General features: G+C 36.3%; 1 long non-coding RNA gene across 2 annotated transcripts; it reads right to left on the bottom strand.

Annotated features, from left to right (window-relative positions):
- Positions 1–9,920: 9,920 nt before the first annotated feature.
- On the bottom strand, positions 9,921–18,054 carry LOC110935447. 2 transcript variants are annotated; one of them, XR_004893395.1, is made up of 4 exons: positions 17,922–18,054; positions 17,329–17,382; positions 10,432–10,485; positions 9,921–10,074 (listed from the first exon to the last, which is right to left on the bottom strand). It is a non-coding gene; the product is annotated as an uncharacterized LOC110935447 (long non-coding RNA). The 2 variants fall into 2 exon arrangements; XR_002589105.2 differs by lacking the exons at positions 9,921–10,074; positions 10,432–10,485 and adding an exon at positions 16,842–16,971.
- Positions 18,055–20,630: the final 2,576 nt, after the last annotated feature.

Below are 20,630 nucleotides of genomic sequence, written 5' to 3'. Positions count from 1 at the left end.
CTTAAAACCTACTTTTCCGATTAAGTATCACAAATAGACATGCAGGATCATCAGCTGAATAAATTGTATAGAAAGACAGGATAGTGACTTGTGTCTATACCAAACAAAAACTTAAACACAGTATACCAACTACTAATCAAAATAAGTTCAACTTTTCAAATACACAGGAGAATACATCAGTTAAAATTGGAAATTTATATTATACTTCAGAATAACATCGTTACATGAACAACTTTATAAACAACTTTACAAATAAACATGACAATACATCAGTAAAGATTGAAATTTTATATCATACATCAGAATCACATCAACAACTTTATTAATAACTTTACAAATACAAATGAGAATACCACAGTAAAGATCGAAATTTTATATCATACATCAGAATAAGATAAATACATGAGCAAAGTGAAATCCAATAAAATCAACAATGGATAAGACAAATGGTAGATACACGAAATGCAGATCAATTTTTTTAGAATCATATATGTCTATGATAACATGCATAATAACTACATAGTAATCGGATATAAAAAATAGGACTATCAGAAGTTGTTTGAGTATAAGCCGCAACAATAAACGCAATCATAACCAACAAGGAGATACATGAATACACCACCGTCGATTACAACTTCTTCATCAAAACAGCAAGAACCATAATCGGCTATGGAATTCAAAACTAAAAGAATAAATATGAAAATGTACAAAACAAATCAGATTATTTAACAATACCTTTGTTATTATCCAAGATGATATTGATGAAGATCGGAAGAAATCGAAATAGATGACAGAGTTTCTTGGAGAGAGTGTACAAAGAAACGTGGAGAGAGAAAGGAACCGAGATTTTGTGAGGATCTTTAAAAAGTTAGAAGGTTTAAAAATATCACATATAACCGGGTTGGATCATCCCATTTAGTTTTTCGTCAACATCTGTTTGACTTTTGGTCAACACCAGTTTGAGTTTTGGTCAACATCTCATTTAGTATTCAACAGAAATCTGAATAACTCAATCAGTGGTTTGAAAATCTGTTTGACTTTTGGTCAACAGTTGGATGGAAACCCATGTTATATTGAACAGTGTTTTGAACAGATGTTTAAACATCTGTTTAGACTTAAACAGATGTTGGGGCTTAAACAGATGTTTGGCGTTCTATATTAGTTGTTTGGACTTAAACAAATGTTTGACCTTAAACAGATGTTTGGCCATAAACAGATGTTTGGCTATAAACAAATGTTTGGCCTTAAACAAATGTTTGACCTTAAACAGATGTTTGCCCATAAACAGATATTTGGCCTTAAACGAAACATCTGCTTAAGGTCAACATCTGTTTCACTAACATCTGTTTGACTTTTGGTCAACATCTGTTAACATATAAACACTGTTAACATAAATTACAAAAAAATTAGCTAATAGACGGCACACATTTAGCATCTTAAATCATCAAGACCCTTAACAATTTAACCATATGATTTAATCGTGTGTTTTATCTTAGATGGGACAACTCAAAAAGAAAACTCACTAAAAGGATAATATATTAAACGGGTAAAAACGCTCAAAGTGTATTTTACTGCATAAATACTGTTACATACAAACACTATCAACATAAACACTGATGCAATATCTGCTGTTGATGCTGAACTACTATTGTTGTTGGGCAGTGGTTCACCTTTGGTTGTTCAGACCTTTGGCTATTTCTTGTAGCTTTGCTGAGTCAGGATTTTCTACCAACATTCGCTTGATGGCCAATTTAAAATATTCAGATTCTTGTTGCGCCTGTTCTTCTTCATCCATTTGTTTTTGCCTCTTTGTTTGATAGAAAACAACAGCAGATGGAACAGTCGGTTTAGCAGATCTTTTAGTTGGTACGGTCTGTTTGATTGAAACCTCTGATGCTGGATAATCTGGCTTTTTAGGAACAACGGGATCTTTCTTTCTTCTTTCTTCCAATTTTTTGTATGTCTCTATCACTTTAATCTCTTTCCACCTTGTGATTTGATTCCTTGAGCCATAATTTGCAGTTATAAGCTCTTCCTTCATTCTCTTCAACTTCAAAGCACTTTCAGGTACATTCTTTTTATACTGGGACCACACTGGTGGGGTTGGTTTTATTGTTGAGTCTTCAAGCATCTTTTGTATTCTTGCAATTTCTTGCTTGAGCTCACTTATGGTCCAATATTTGAATTGATACTTTTCTGCCTTGTATTTCTTGTTTTGTATGATGAGCTCAATGTAATCATTCCTTAGGCTTTCATCATCTCTTTCTGATAACCGCTGACAAAGATCTTTTGAAAACTGCTCTAATGTTATGACTTGGCTGAGCAGATATTGCAGATATCTCTGTATTTCTTTATCAGATTTTCTTTTTGTGTCTCTTTTTGAGATATCCTCTGCTTGTTTAACTTTCAATTGAAGGTATTCATGAATGTTCTTTGGCAAAGGATACCCTTGAAGAGATGGAAGATTCCTCTTTTCAGGATCATCTTCAGAATAGAAGGATTTGATGTCCTCCCTAACTGCTAGAAGATCCAGAGGAAATTTCACACTCAAAGGAACAAAGTCAGTAGTTTGGTCAGGGGTTAGAATTGAAGCAGTTGAAGTAGGTTTTTGTACAGTTGATAGGATCATAGGTTGTGAAGATATTGGAAGTGGAGAAGCTACAGTGTCATCTTCAAGTATAACATTTGTTATCCTCCTTCTTTTGATTTTTGGTGTGGTTGGAGGTGTTGAACTTGGAGTTGGATTTGTGGATTGAGTGGTGGTTGGTAAAGTGACAACAACATTTGTTGTGACAACAACTGTTGAAACCACTGATGTATCAACAACTGTTGATATAACAGGTGTCTCAACATCTGTTGGCTTTGTAGTTTGAGGTGAGGAACTTTTGGGGATTTCAGAAGGTGATGTATCAACCACTGATGTATCAACAGCTGTTGATATAACAGGCGTCTCAACATCTGTTGGCTTTGTGGTTTGAGGTGAGAAACTTTTGGGGATTTCAGAAGGTGATGTATCAACCACTGATGTATCAACAGCTGTTGATATAATAGGTGTCTCAACATCTGTTGGCTTTGTAGTTTGAGGTGAGGAACTTTTGGGGATTTCAGAAGGTGATGTATCAACCACTGATGTATCAACAGCTGTTGATATAACAGGTGTCTCAACATCTGTTGGCTTTGTAGTTTGAGGTGAGGAACTTTTGGGGATTTCAGAAGATGATGTATCAACAGCTGTTGAAGTACCCTGCTCTTCCTTTGCCATCAGAACTTCCTTCTCTTTTTCAAATCTTTTAGAACCCTTTCGCTCCATTTTCTCTTTTCTATTTGCTTTTTGTTCAGCAAAGGCATTGAGAGTCACATCAACCTTCTTTGTACCATCTGGCCTTGGAATTTCTACAATAGGTTTAACCTTTGGATCAGGTTTTAGATACAAAGCATCCTTTCCTTTCTTTCCTTTCTCCCCCTTTTTAGCATCATCAGGGTTTTCTACATAGACAATAGTAGGAGGAGAAGTACCAGTGGATTGAACTAAATGAGCTTTGATGGCTTTAATGTCAGCTTGAGTATCCTTATACCTTAATTCCATCACATTTTTGAACATTTGTAGCTGAATTTCATGTTGTTGATCAGCATATTTTCTTTGTTGATGAAACAGAGGTTGTAGAAGTTGCCATAGCTCACTTGTTGTGGTAGCAGATGATGAAGCAGTGGATCGAGACTTTGAGGATTGTAACAACTGTTGCAGCATATTTTTGATATCTGCCACAGATGTTTCAAGATTGGTAACTCTCTCCATCAAATACTTATATTTTAAACCATCACCCAATTTAATGTGATCATTTGATTTCCCACCAGCAGTGGATGTATCAGCAGTTGGAGGAGGAGAAGTCTCCAATGGTTCATCCACTGATGCCCCTTTTTCCTGGTACTAGGGACTTCTTTCTTCAGCAGTAGTTACCTTAGTAAGCACACTAGTTGTTAGCTTGAACACACTAGTGGATACCTTGGTTCCCAAGGAAGAAATTGCCTTTAAGGGAGTCTGACTTATGAAACTACTTTCCAGGTGTAAATCAGTGGATTCAACTGTTGATGGGTTAGCCTCCTCAACTGTTGATAGGTTAGCAAAGGTAGAGGCATCAGACTCAGTCACTTGTTGGAGTATATTCTCAGTGATGGGTTGTTGAGAAGAACTGATTACTGTCTGATCCATATCCATTGCTTTAAACAGAGGTAAAATGGTGGGTGGTAATGTGGTTGTAGGGATAGGCCTGTGGTGGAGATCTTTCCAACTGTTGTGAGGAAGTAGCAACAGTGGATGATGGTGACTTTTGTGTTGTCACAGGAGTTAGTTCTGGGATCTCATCTTCTAGAAGGTCCTTTTTGGAGGGTTTGGGGGGCTTTTTGGTTTTTTTCTTGACGTCTTTTTGGTGATTTTTGGTGGGGGTTGCACAGCAGTGGTTGTGATGTTGTGGTCACCAAAAGCAGTGGGCTCAACAGCAGAAACCTGAGGAGCAGATGTGGACACATCTAAACCTGAGGAATGGTTTTTTCTTATATTTTATATTATTGACATTTTTAACCAAATTATTGAAAATCTCTTGGGAGTAATTGAAATCTTGTTTAGCCATAATAGCATATCCCAAGTATTGAATTTTCAATGGAATTTCATTGAAAGCTGTTGTTTTGTTTGAAACACACAAGAGTAAAGTATGAAATAAAAATTTCATCGCAGGTGGGAATGCTCCTTTTTGCATAGTAGCTTTGGTGCATTGCTCTTCATACCCCCTTTCAATCAAATCTCGTTGATACTCTTCTTTAGGGAAAGAGTTTTTACCTGTATGATCGTTCATCTCAAAAACCTCAGATATGGTTTGTGGAGTAATAGCAACCTGAATCCGACCTACTGTTGATGTAATAGCCCAAGGCTTGTTGTCTTGAACTTCTAATTTTGCATTTTTCCAAAAATCTCGTAGGGTTTCTTGGTAAATAGGTGTGTTGCTGGTCAACAAAGTTTTGTACTTTGAGGATTAAAGAGCATCGATGATTGAGTGAAATTCTGTGTTTTTACTTGTTTTCTCAAGTGTACACAGATAGTTATGAGGGTTTTTGAGAGAAAGAGCCATTGTGATTCGAAGGAATTTGTGAGAGGAAGAAGAAAATGAAGAGTTTGAAGGAATTTGATGGAAACCCTGTTTGGAATTCGAAATGGCAGTTAAAACCCTGTTTGGGGTTTTGATCAGGGTTTTATAAAAGTGAAAAGTGGATGCTGACGTGGCAGCGATTACAAAGCATGGATGGCTAAGAACTGTCTACGTAACAACCTCTAATGAAAATGGATGATAGTTGTTTACGGAAACCACTGATGGTCAATATCAGTGGATGTCAACTATAAAAATGTGAGCAGTGGCTGTTTTTTAACTATCAGTGGTTGTCAACAGTGATTGAAACACTGATGTTTGGAGCTAAACAGATGTTTGCCATAAACACATGTTTGGCCATAAACAAATGTTTGGCCTTAATCAAATGTTTGACCTTAAACATATGATTGCCCATAAACAGATGTTTGGTCTTAAAGCAAACATCTGTTTAAGGTCAACATCTGTTTGACTAGGTGAACATCAGTTTGACTTTTGATGAACACCTGTTTTAGTTTTGGTCAACATCTCATTTAGTATTCAAAAGAAATTTGAATAACACAATCACTAGTTTGGACATCTGTTTGACTTTTGGTCAACAGTTGGATGGAAACCCATGTTAGATTAAACAGTATGAATGAATAAACACTGAAGTATCATAAAACTGTGAATGAATATCGTGAAAAGTTAGATGTGATACAACAGTTGAGAGGAGACCTTTGCATTTTAGGCTTGTTTCTTATTTTGATTAACTGTTGATGATGTTGAGACTTTTTATTGACACTGACATTTTAGAATATGTTAAGATGCATGTTGAGATTATTAAAATAAACTATTACATAGAAAAATAGAAATTTAATGAAATATTTATAAACTATTACACGCTAGAGTTAACACTTGTTAGGATTTCTTAGACTCTGGCCTTTCTCCATGTGATTTTATGCTCTCTTTTGTTTTTCAGGTCAGTTAGCATGTTGCAGATTTTCTGATCCTGTTTTAGAAGTTGTGTGAGAAACTCTTCTGCATTTTTCTAGAAATCTGATGGAGGAGAGTGGAGGACTTCATCAAGCAATGCTATGCTGTTCCAGGTTTTCTTGTAATTAGTGTCATTGATTATGTCGACTTACTGTTTAGTTCTTCATCTGTTCTTTTTTCTTTGAGTGACCACATCGAGAATTGAGTTTTAACATCGCTCGTGTCTGACTAGTGGTAGAATTTGAAGTTTGCCATGTAGATTTTTGTTGGATTTTCTGATGTGGAACAATCTTTCACAGACAGTGATTTGTAGGACAATTTGTTGATGTTTGGAATCAAAAGTAATTATCGGTCTTTTATAGAGTTTAAAAACGCGTCTACATGGTAAATGAAGAGGTTAATTGTAATTATGCTAATCTGCTTTTGTTCTTTGAACTTCGAAAATTTGTCCCTTCGGTTTCTTGGTATTTAATTTTAAAGTTTTCCCATAAAAGTTGGGGTTTGAAAAGGTTTTTCCATTAAAAGACTGTTGTTTTGAAATATACATTAATATGTTTATATTAAATCTACACGTTTTGATTGATTAAGTATATAAACTCATGGCCACTTCACCTGTTTTTCGTCACGATTTCCTACGAAGATATCATACTTTCAGGAAAGTTGAGTAATATAGTTTATTGATATGGCGTCATTCACTTATGTAAAATCAGATGATTTAAAGCAGCGTTTTGTCAAGCATATAGAGGAACAGGTGTATGAAGATAGGGCTACTCTTCAAGAGCTGAAGAGATGTTTTGATGGATTGCAAGTTGGCCTGTTCACGAGAGAGCAGGTTTCTAGAAATCTTATGCGGATGCCTTCAACTTCCATTCGTGAGCTTTGTGTTGTCAACAATATAGAGTGCGGTGATAGAGACGCGGAGTTCATGGCGATGCTGAAGTACATACATCGAGAGGTTCAGCAATCGATGGAGTTGAAGCTAACATTTCTTAATTCTTACGGTTATTGTTAGATTTAAAAGTTTAGTTGTTCAGTATGTTATGTAATAATTGGACTTTTAATGTCATGAATAAATGAATAAATTTTAATCTTATGAATCTATGTTGCGTTTGTAGGGAAAAAAAGAGAGAGAACGTCAATTTTAAATTACCATTTTGCATATTTTGAATTTCAAAAGTTATTGATATTATCAGTAATTACTGATTTGATTTGAAAGCAATTAACATCATGACTTTTCTAATTTTTATTTTAACTTTAATTAGGAGAAAATAACCGTCAATTTGAAATTCCCATTTTGCATATTTTCAATGTCCAAAGCTCAAGAAATTAGCATTAATTACTGATTTGATATGCAACAAAATGTCATCAACAGTTTTTTTTTTATTTTTTATTTTAACTTTAATTTTTATCACCAAAACAATATTGGAGGAACTCTTATCTCATTGGAATGTAACGATTAGGTAAAATGGTAATTTCATTGTAATTCTAGTTTTCATTTGATAATTTCATTCTATAATTAATTAACCACATCAACAATAAAAATGTGAGCAGTGGATGTTTTTTTAGGAAAACCAATGATGGTCAATATCAGTGGATGGCAACAATAAAAATGTGAGCAGTGACTATTTTTTTTACTATCGGATAGCCAACAGTGATTGGAACACTAATGTTTGGTCAATCAGTGGTTAACATGAAGAATGAAGAAACAGAGGTTGTCTTTCAGCAGTGGATAACATTTAACAATCAGATGTTTTAACCAAAACAGTGGTTGTAATAGACTTTTAAGGATTAATGAAAACTATCATTTTAACTATTTTGAAGATGTTTGACCTTAAACAGATATTTGACCTTCTATATCAGTTGTTTGGAGTTAAACAGATATTTAACCCTAAACAGATGTTTGGACATAAACAGATGTTTGGCCTTAAACAAATGTTTGACCTTAAAAAGAAGTTTGCCCATAAACATCTGTTTGCAAAAAAAAAAAAAAAGACCAATTTCAAGAATACTATGCCCAAACAATCAAAATGAGGAGCTTAATAATCATCCAAGTGTACTTCATTTTTATTTAGTAGTATAAAAATCAAACCACTGTTCTATTTATAGTACAGATCAAACCAATGAGGTGATGTGATAAATACTATTACATATAAACACCTCAGTGATATGACATCTAACAATCTAACCGAGTATAAAACACTGATGTGATAAATACTGTTACATATAAACACTGTTAACATAAACAAAGATAGAATATCTGCTGTTGATGCTGAACCACTGTTGTTGTTGGGCAGTGGTTCGTCTTTGGGTTTGTATAGGGTTTGTCTCGAGAGATAAACTCTAGCGAACCACCGCTACACTAAACACTGTTACATAAGAAACACTAATCCATAAATACTAAAGTTGAATCCGCTGTAGATGCTGAACCACTGCTGCTACTGAGTAGTGGTTTTCCTTTGGTTGATCAGGCTTTAGGTACATAAGTGCTTGTCTTTAACAGGGCTTTGTCTTCAACAGTGGATAGACCTCATCAGTCTTTAAGTCCATCAGTCTTTATAAGGAGCAGTGGTTAGTTATAACAGTCCTTAGCATGATCAGCTGTTATAACCACTCCATAACCTTTTGAGAGGAAGCAAGTGTCGCTCTATTTAACTGAGAGGAATGATTGCAGTACATCCGTGTTGAAAAACAGAATCGATAAATTTAGGGAAAATGAGGTTGAAAGATGATAAGCCAACAGTGGACGATCTCATTCTACAGCTTCGATAAATTCAGGGGTATTCTCAAATAATGGTTCCTAGATGCTTCTAAAGAAGCAGCACTTTGGACATTTGTCAGTCTTCAAACATCTATTATCTATTATCTATTATATATAATTAATGAAAGTTATTTGGGCCACGTGGAGCATTCAACTTTCAATTATTATATATAATAAATAATAGATAATAGATAATAGATGTTTGAAGACCGACAAATGTCCAAAGTGTTGCTTGTTTGGAAGCATCTAGGAAGCATTATTTGAGAATACACCTGAATTTATCGAACCTGTAGAATGAAATCGTCCACTGTTGGCTTATCATCTTTCAACCTCATTTTCCCTAAATTTATCGATTCTGTTTTTCAACAGGGATGTAATGCATTATTACCTTATTTAAGATACCTTCAACTGCATCTTCTGATAAATCAACATTCATTTCACTCAAAAGATACCTTCAACTGCATCTTCAATCATGAACTATTTAAAGAAATGGATGAAATCATCCAAAAATACCCAAAAAAACTAATTCAACCATCCAACCATACAATACTTGCCGTATTAGAATGTCCATTTTTACCTTATTTCAACAGAGATGAAATCATGAACTATTAGAATGGCCATTTTTACCTTATTTCACAAATTTCATAATATGAAAATAAGTAAAACATAAAAAAATGAAACCAAACACCTGATATTTGTCGTTCGAATCTTTAAGTTGGTCCTCATAGTCCTACAACCTTTCGAAGTCGTTGGAGCCGGTCGGTGATATCAGCAGCCTAATTAACAAACAACAGCAAACAACAACAGCAAATCACCAAACAATCGACCTCAAAATGTAACACCCTCTAATTTGGTACTTGAAAATCACAAAAACGACACATAGATTAATCACCTAAAAATTTAAAATTTGGGCATGACCCGTTCGCTTTTTGAACAACTTCCCTGTTTATAATATATCAAAACTCAAACGACGACGACTTCAAAAACATACGAAAGTTTTTAACATTTAAACTACCAATTCAAAAACATCATGTTTAAAATACTTAAACATTCACAAACAACTAGATAATTTAAAACTTCAACACTACTAATTTAAACAAAAGTCTTTAACTAATATGGCATCTACAAAAGTGCGGAAGCGCATCACGGGTGTTCAAGGTGTGTTCGTGTCCAAGCGACGCAATGACCATCATACGGGTGCTTTACCTACAATCATTCAACAAACATATTAGCGTAGCTGCACATAGCGTATTCATACTATCATGATACATATTCACGGATTTACAAGATATCTTACCAATCGTTCTATTTCATTCCAATTCATTCTAGTCGATTAAACACAATTATTTCTCATTCATTTCCAGTAACCCGTTTAGTACGGGTCAAGGAGGAGACTTCCATTGAATTCCTTTTCATCTGAATCCGAACCGACCCAATCACTATGGACCGATACGGATTCCTACTTTCATGTTCTCATGTGAAACATCTACCTTAACTAAATATCAATTATCAAAGAAACAATAACAATAAACTCACAACTAAACATGTAAGTAACGAACTTACCTCGATCTTGCGCCTTTGTTTGTGATCCGGAACTAGCTCCTTCTTCTTTCGATCCTACACGTATTCGTTCTTATTTAGATCATAGCCCTTACATTCATAACCATACGTTCAAGTATCAATGCTACTTATATAACAAGTAACAATGCATAAACTTTCAATATACAAAACTATTCACTCACAATTGTTCAAGGCTACTTATATTATCATTGAGGCATTTCATCAAACACCTAATGTGCGTACAACTTCTCAAGCCTTATGTACACATAGTTTATGCATAAATCCCCTAGAATACATCATATTTCACATATTCAACCAATTTTAGCTCAATTATTCATTCTACGCAATATCATCCACCAATATTCTATCTATCATACAATTACACTTGAAAATTTACTCAACTAATCAAATATTTACTAATCATCATACTATTACAAGTGGGTTTTTCTCCAAAGTCTTTAGTAAATCATTTTCAAGTACAATACACCTTCTAAATGTCGATTCTAACTCACATGCAACTTAATTTCATACTGAATCATGAATTGGTGTAAACCCTAGTTCATCAACAAACATGAAAATATAAGATTTCATCCTACCTTATGCTCAAAACACTGGGATTAATGAGTATTTAGACACTAGCATTCGATTTGTAACATGAATCCTTCATAATCGTACTGATTTTGTGGTTAATTGATCAAGCTAGGGTTTTTCCCTTTCTTCCCTTCTCTGGTCGCGACCAACACCCCCAGAACATTCTGGGTTTTAATTTTTACTAAATGATTTATTATTAAGTTTTACATTCTTAACCCTCCATGTTTGTTTATTGTTTCATTAATACCCCTTCACATTTTAGTAAACTTCCTTTAGGTTATTTACAAATAATCATAACTAATCATAAACCTTTAAATATTAAAGCTTCTAACCTTATAAATTATGGGATGTTACAAATCTACCCCCCTTAAAGGAGGTTTCGTCCCCGAAACCTTAATACGTACCAAAAAGAGACGGGTAGTGCTTTCGCATTTCATCTTCAGATTCCCAGGTTAGATCCGATCCCTTCCGATGCTGCCATTGCACTAAAACTTGTCGAATGGCCTTGTTTCGTAGATGCTTTATTTTGGAATCTTTGATAGCTACCGGCTTTTCAATATAATTCATTCTATCATCCAATTCAATGTCATCAAGTGACACCTGCGCTGTATCATCCGCGAGGCACCTTCTTAGTTGAGACACATGAAACGTGTTATGGATTCCATCCAGAGCTGGAGGTAATTCTAGCCGGTATGCCACTTTACCAACACGAGTCACTATTCTGAACGGTCCGATGTACCGAGGACCCAATTTTCCCCGTTTGCGGAACCGTATTATGCCCTTCCACGGCGAGACCTTTAAAAACACACGATCACCTTCTTGAAATTCAATAGGGCGCCTTCTTTTATCTGCATAAGATTTTTGCCTGTCTTGCGCCGCCTTCAAACGAGCCCGGACTTGATCAATCTTTTCATTCGTTATTGCCACAACATCTTTAGGCGCGAGTTCCCGTTGCCCGATTTCTCCCCAGCATACAGGAGTTCTACACTTTCTACCGTACAACATTTCGTATGGCGCCATTTTGATACTACTTTGATAACTGTTGTTGTACGCGAACTCTACTAACGGTAAATGGTTGTCCCAATTACCCCCAAGGTCTATGACACAAGCCCTCAACATATCTAGCAACGTTTGTATAGTTCTTTCTGACTGTCCATCCGTCTGCGGATGGTATGCGGTACTTAATCGCAAGTTCGTGCCCACATCTTCGTGAAATTTTCGCCAAAATCGAGACGTGAATCTTGTGTCACGATCCGACACAATAGACACGGGTACTCCGTGACGAGCAATTATTTCATTCATGTAAATTTCTGCCAACCTTTCGGATGAAATAGTTTCTCGTATGGGTAAAAAGTGAGCACTCTTTGTAAGTCGGTCGACAATAACCCAAATAGCATCGTGACCTCGTTTCGTTCTGGGTAGCTTTGTAATAAGGTCCATGGTTATGTCTTCCCACTTCCAAACTGGTATTTCTAATGACTGCAATTTACCATACGGTTTTTGGTGCTCCGCCTTCACTTGGGAACATGTCAAGCACTTAGCCACATACTTGACAATGTCGCGTTTCATTCCAGGCCACCAATACCCTTTCTTTAAATCTTGATACATTTTTGTAGCCCCAAGGTGTACCGTATAACGAGATTTGTGAGCCTCTTCTAGCAACAATGATTTCACCTCAGATAACCATGGTACCCAGATTCGGTCATACCTGGTCATGACGCCATCGGCATTCATCTTTAATTCCCCAATTAGGCCTTTCATTCTTTCTTTCTTCGGATCGCTATTTATGGATTTTATTTGGGCCTCTTTGATCGACTCCAAAAGTTTAGAGGTGACAGTCAACTTCATTGACTTAACTTGTATGGGTGATGGGTATTCCTTCCGGCTTAACGCATCCGCTACGACATTGGCCTTCCCGGGATGATAAAGGATTTCACAATCATAATCCTTAATTAATTCTAACCACCTTCGTTGTCTCATATTCAATTCTTTTTGTTCGAAGAAATACTTGAGACTTTTGTGATCCGAATATATGGTACATTTAATTCCGTACAAATAATGTCGCCACAATTTCAACGCAAATACTACTGCAGCCAATTCTAAATCGTGTGTTGGGTAGTTACTTTCATGTGGTTTAAGCTGCCTTGAAGCATATGCTATCACTTTACCCCGTTGCATTAAAACAGCCCCCAAACCCTGTTGTGAAGCATCAGTATATACTACCAAGTCTTCTGAACCTTCGGGTAAGGTTAGAATTGGGGCGTCAGACAGCTTATTCTTCAAGGTTTGGAAGGCCTTCTCTTGCTCAACTTCCCACACAAACTTCTCATTCTTCTTGGTTAGTCTGGTTAAAGGTAACGCTATTTTGGAAAAATCCTGTATAAACCTTCGGTAATACCCAGCCAATCCCAGAAAACTTCTCACTTCACTCGGGTTCTTAGGAGGAACCCAGTTCACAACAGCCTCTACTTTAGTTGGGTCTACCAAGACACCATCTTTATTAATGACGTGGCCAAGAAATTGCACCTTTCTAAGCCAGAAGGCACATTTGGAAAACTTAGCGTATAACTTCTCTTTTCGAAGAATCTCTAACACTTCACGCAAATGATTTGCATGTTCGGCTCTACTGCGAGAGTACACAAGGATATCATCTATAAATACTATAACAGACTTATCCAGCATGGGCCGACATACTCTATTCATCAAATCCATGAAAGCAGCCGGGGCGTTAGTCAGTCCGAATGGCATTACTAAAAACTCGTAATGCCCGTATCGGGTCCTGAACGCAGTTTTTGCAACATCTTCTTCCCGTACCCGAAGTTGGTGATACCCCGAACGCAAATCGATCTTTGAAAACCAACTTGCTCCTTGCAGTTGGTCAAAAAGATCATCTATTCGAGGTAAAGGGTATTTATTCTTCACGGTCAACTTGTTCAAATCTCGATAATCTATACACATGCGCATCGTGCCGTCTTTCTTTTTCACAAAGAGTACCGGGGCTCCCCAAGGCGACATACTCGGGCGTACGAAACCCTTATCGAGTAATTCCTGTATCTGTGTCATTAGCTCTCGCATCTCAGTGGGAGCTAATCTATAAGGAGCTTTAGCCACTGGCTTGGCACCCGGGTTTAATTCGATTCGGAATTCCACCTCTCGCTCAGGTGGCAATCCCGGTAATTCATCCGGAAACACATCCACATATTCATTCACCACTTCTACTTCTCCAATTTCAGGCACCTTCTGTTTTGTGTCCACTACATAAACCAAGTAAACCTTACCCTCATTCCTTGCGTACTTCACCGCCTCGACAATCGTGCACAGTTTTGTTTCTAACTTTCTTTCCCCACAAATGCTTATTCGAGCCCCACTAGGTGAGAGTACATGAATAACTTTCGCCTCGCATCGAATTTCTGCGTGATAGCGGGATAACCAATCCATCCCGACTACCACCTTGAATTCCCCCAAAGTCATAGGAATGAGATCTATTTCGAATTCTTCGTTTTCTATGGTTATCTTACAATTCTTACAAATTTCACATAACAAATAACTTTTACTATCCGCTACTTCTACTTCTAAGGGTGCAGACATTCGTTCCTTTCTAAAAGAGGGATAACACATAAGTTCGTCTGACACGAAAGATTTGCTAGCACCAGAATCGAATAACACAGTCACGGGTATTTGGTTGATTAAGTAAATACCTGACACGACATTTGGTGAGGCCTTGGCTTCCTCGGTAGTAATCTGAAACATTCTTCCCCGAGCCTTCTGATTTTCATTCTTCTTTTCATCCTTCTGCCCTTGTTGTTTAAGCTTTGGACAGTCAGCTTTTACATGACCGGGAGTGAAACAATTGAAACACGTCCTCACGGGACTAGGGCACTTAAAGTAAGGATGTCCCTCCTGACCACAGTTGTAGCACCCCTTCTTTCCCATTAAACATTCTCCGGTGTGAAGCTTTCCACAAGTTTTGCATGGGGGAATACTACTTTTTGATCCTCCTTTACTTCTAGTGTCGTGTTGCTTAGGCTTCTTGGAGGGGCTCGTAGTTGATGGCTTTTCAGCAGGCCGTTTCTCTCCTCTTTCCACTTGTCGCTTCAGTTCTATCTCTCTATCCTGGGCTAGATTGATGAGTTCACCCAAAGTTTCACACTTTGCAGGAGTAATGAACTCCCTATACTCAGCCTTCAACATTCCATAGTACCGATTGATCTTCATCCTTTCAGATTTGACGAAATCATCACAGAACTTCAACTTATCGTAGAATATATTGGTAATTTCATCAATAGACTCATTCTGTTGACGGAGATGCAAGAACTCATCTTGTATTCTATCAATTGCCGATTGCGGGCAATGATGTTTCAGGAACAATTCTTTGAACTCTTGCCATGTTAAGGTTTGGAGTCCTTCTTCCCCTATCTCTTTACATTTAGTATCCCACCAATCCTTGGCTTGTTGCTGAAGTTGACCCGTAGCAAACATTACTTGATCTTCCTTCTCACATCGACTACGCACAAATACAGCTTCAACGTTGGCTATCCATCTTTGACGCTTTATTGGATCCACCTCCCCTTTATATGAAAAGGGATTACACGCCATAAAATCCTTATATGTACACCTTCGTTCCTTACTTCTAGTTCGGGATCCTTCAATCATTTCCTTTAACTCCTCAATCTTGCTAGCCATCATCTCATCAACAATCCCTAAAACTCGGCTCTCAACTTCTTGAGCTAGCTTGGGAAGGTTGGCATTCATTACTTTTTCTGCCGCTTCTATCATCTTATCATTAAGTGCTTCTTGACGGGCTATTTCAGCATCATCTACATTACTTGTGTCCGTCATCTACATAAAACATTCATTCTATATATTAAAATTCTCTTTTTATACATCCCTCTTGACACATACATATTCATTCTATCACATATTTCATTCTGTTTACTATCCATACTTTGCACATTATCATTCTTGATGATAATGTTGTATTACTAGACCATTCCACATTAAATCATGCCTTCTTTCTTATTAGACATTTTCTTTCAACATTCTTGATGCATAATGACCTTAGCAAAGGATTACGGAGCCTTAGGAACTAATTAAAACAAACCCCGTACTCAAACAAACAACATAAAAATAATTCAGCAACTTTGATTGTCACCGTAAGCTACGGTGAGCACCGTAGCTTACGGTGCTGTGTTATGCTTTACGATGCTTCCCTCCTGTCTTACGGCAGTGTTATTTTTGCCCAGTACCTACCGTAGCTTACGGTGGCCACCGTAAGCTACGGTAGCGCCCAGCGAAATTCACCCCAAAACTCATGTTTTTGACCCTTCCGAACCGTTTTCGCACACAGTTTCAATTCTACTAACCCCCAAGTATTCTAATGTACCATTTATCACTATTACTACATTCAAAACTTCTTTCTAACACTTTATAACTTGTAACATTAATTACTATAAAGCTTTCTTAAAAGTTTTACCTCTATTTGCGTCTCGGAGCGAACACACCCATCCTTGCGAGCTTTCGGTTTGAGTTCGGGCACTACAATGTGTTCGAATCCCTCAAACCTAGGCTCTGATACCAACTTGTAACACCCTCTAATTTGGTACTTGAAAATCACAAAAACGACACATAGATTAATCACCTAAAAATTTAAAATTTGGGCATGACCCGTTCGCTTTTTGAACAACTTCCCTGTTTATAATATATCAAAACTCAAACGACGACGACTTCAAAAACATACGAAAGTTTTTAACATTTAAACTACCAATTCAAAAACATCATGTTTAAAATACTTAAACATTAACAAACAACTAGATAATTTAAAACTTCAACACTACTAATTTAAACAAAAGTCTTTAACTAATATGGCATCTACAAAAGTGCGGAAGCGCATCACGGGTGTTCAAGGTGTGTTCGTGTCCAAGCGACGCAATGACCATCATACGGGTGCTTTACCTACAATCATTCAACAAACATATTAGCGTAGCTGCACATAGCGTATTCATACTATCATGATACATATTCACGGATTTACAAGATATCTTACCAATCGTTCTATTTCATTCCAATTCATTCTAGTCGATTAAACACAATTATTTCTCATTCATTTCCAATAACCCGTTTAGTACGGGTCAAGGAGGAGACTTCCATTGAATTCCTTTTCATTCGAATCCGAACCGACCCAATCACTATGGACCGATACGGATTCCTACTTTCATGTTCTCATGTGAAACATCTACCTTAACTAAATATCAATTATCAAAGAAACAATAACAATAAACTCACAACTAAACATGTAAGTAACGAACTTACCTCGATCTTGCGCCTTTGTTTGTGATCCGGAACTAGCTCCTTCTTCTTTCGATCCTACACGTATTCGTTCTTATTTAGATCATAGCCCTTACATTCATAACCATACGTTCAAGTATCAATGCTACTTATATAACAAGTAACAATGCATAAACTTTCAATATACAAAACTATTCACTCACAATTGTTCAAGGCTACTTATATTATCATTGAGGCATTTCATCAAACACCTAATGTGCGTACAACTTCTCAAGCCTTATGTACACATAGTTTATGCATAAATCCCCTAGAATACATCATATTTCACATATTCAACCAATTTTAGCTCAATTATTCATTCTACGCAATATCATCCACCAATATTCTATCTATCATACAATTACACTTGAAAATTTACTCAACTAATCAAATATTTACTAATCATCATACTATTACAAGTGGGTTTTTCTCCAAAGTCTTTAGTAAATCATTTTCAAGTACAATACACCTTCTAAATGTCGATTCTAACTCACATGCAACTTAATTTCATACTGAATCATGAATTGGTGTAAACCCTAGTTCATCAACATACATGAAAATATAAGATTTCATCCTACCTTATGCTCAAAACACTGGGATTAATGAGTATTTAGACACTAGCATTCGATTTGTAACATGAATCCTTCATAATCGTACTGATTTTGTGGTTAATTGATCAAGCTAGGGTTTTTCCCTTTCTTCCCTTCTCTGGTCGCGACCAACACCCCCAGAACATTCTGGGTTTTAATTTTTACTAAATGATTTATTATTAAGTTTTACATTCTTAACCCTCCATGTTTGTTTATTGTTTCATTAATACCCCTTCACATTTTAGTAAACTTCCTTTAGGTTATTTACAAATAATCATAACTAATCATAAACATTTAAATATTAAAGCTTCTAACCTTATAAATTATGGGATGTTACACAAAATCATATAGAAGCCCAAAAATAAAACAAACCCTAACCTAAAACTCAAGATGGAAAAATGAAAAAATATATTTATAACTAACCATAAACCTCAAATCCATTACAGCATTACCATTCAATCGACCTCGAAATCATATAAAAGTCTAAAAATAAAATGAAAATTAGATAAGTGAGCATCAAAATTGAACAACAAACCTGACAAAAAATTAACCAAGAGAATTGCAGGCCGCAGAGCCGACAACCTCCGATCATCTTCGTCATCAAGTTACCAGCGGAACCCTAGCCAAAGCACAACCATAAGTAAAGACGCATGAAGATCGAATGAGTGAACAATGAAAACAAAAATTGGCACTTATAGAACAGAAGTTATTGATGATCTAACCTTGATTCGGAGCATTGATCTGAACATCGATCGGAATAGAGTAGAGCAGAGGGAGAGAGAGAGAGAGAGAAAGTGGGTAAGCCCTAAATGAGTAAATGGGGGGGATGAGATAGATAAAAGAGGGGTGTGATACTGTTGGGCGGGAAAAAGAAAAAAAGGTAGCCCTCATCTACTGATACGTGGCCCAAATAACTTTCATTTATTATATATAATGGATTATGTTTCATTGTTTTGATAAAACGATATATCACAGCTACAAACACCTATGCGGCTACCACCACCATTTTGTATATGTTTCTCCTTTTTTCCTTTTTAATTCAAATTAACCAGCATAGCTGATAATTAATCTATAGCCGACATAGCTAAGCTGATTTTAATGGATGGCCGATTTAACCGATGGTTAAGTTTTGAAGCTTTGGTTAACTGACCAGTTAGTTATGGTTATGATTATGAAGCATTGATTAACCGATATGACCAATTGACCGAAACATACCAAACTTGAAATATTTAAGTCTTAGCCTTGTTTCAGGTCCTATAAATTGTGTATAAGGAGGGCATCTAAAAGACAAACATGCACTACATTCAAAAGAACAGATTTATACTATATGAGACCGATGAATCGATTTAGAAAAAAAAAATTATGTAGCACAACAAAATGAAAATAAGTTATGTAATCAGTTATCAAACTGAAGTTAATTTCAATCTATGCACGCTAGTAAATGTGGCCATTTGTTTTAGTTGTAGTAAATACATGCAACTTTAGCCATAAGCTTACTAAATTTAAAAAAAAAAAATACTCGTGACAAAGAATTTTAATGAATGCAAGAAACAAATAAATGTGGTGGAGCGCATCAGGAGGCACGGTCTCATTGTGATCGAGGAGTTGACCTTGAACATAGCCCCGAGAAGGATGGGTTTACATATATGATTCTTTGCCGTTAAAAAAGGGATTTTTACATATTTCCCCCTGCTAAGAACCCTTATTACATATTTACTCAACCTTTAAAATCAATTACATATTTCTCCATTTATTTTGAAATTACCCATTTACCCTTTTTGTAATATAAATGTTTGACTATGAATAAAAAAACCAGATCCCATGAACACCGATTGATTTCAACCATTCTTGAAAAAGAAATCACATCAAGTCTGGTTGAAATCATTGGAATTTCCCCAAAATGTGATTTCATCAATTTTAAAATTTCTACAGCCAATTCTTATACAAATATATACATATACAATAGATCATCTTTCTTCTGTCCTATACCATCATTGTTACTCACCTTCAAATCAAACACCATCGTAACTTCGTAAGCCATCATCGTCGCGCTTGTGTAAAGCATCCACCACACACCACCGCTCGCCACCATGAACCAGAAAGGGCTCGTCGCAACCCCTTTTCTGTATACGGCAACCCTGCAGCTGGTTTTGACCACCAATGTCAGCCACATGTGGAAACCCACTTGAAACCAACTGCCGCCGCCATCGCTTTGAACCACCGTGAGGTATCTTTCCGGCTAGGTTTTATCTGTTTTAGGGATTGGGGTGTGCCGGCGTTAAAGGGAAGTGAGAGAGCTTTGAGGGTGCCTGCAAGTTGGGTTGGAGTGTGCGATCTAAATCTGGTTATGTGTGTATTCCAAATCAACTTGGTTAATCATCTCAAATCTCTGTGCTTCAAGGATCTATTGAATATGTTAGGGTTTATGTTCGATTGTTCTGGTTTGGTACTGGTAGATGTACACTGTGTAGAGATTTGATTTCAAAAGAAAATAGAAAACCATTAACCTGAATTCATTTTTTAATTGATTTCACAGTTAAATCAATTTATTCTACTAGTTATTGATAAAAAAGATCAATACAATTGAAATTGATTTCATCAAGGGTATAATGGTAATTTAAAAAGAATAATTTTAATGAAATGGGTATATATGTAATTTATTTTAATGAAATGGGTGAATATGTAATATCTATAGTT

The sequence above is a fragment of the Helianthus annuus genome, chromosome 1, assembly GCF_002127325.2.
Source record: "Helianthus annuus cultivar XRQ/B chromosome 1, HanXRQr2.0-SUNRISE, whole genome shotgun sequence".
In the NCBI taxonomy this organism is placed as follows: Eukaryota; Viridiplantae; Streptophyta; class Magnoliopsida; order Asterales; family Asteraceae; genus Helianthus; species Helianthus annuus.
Note: the sequence above shows the minus strand (reverse complement) of the source record. Positions and strands in the feature narration are given on the sequence as shown.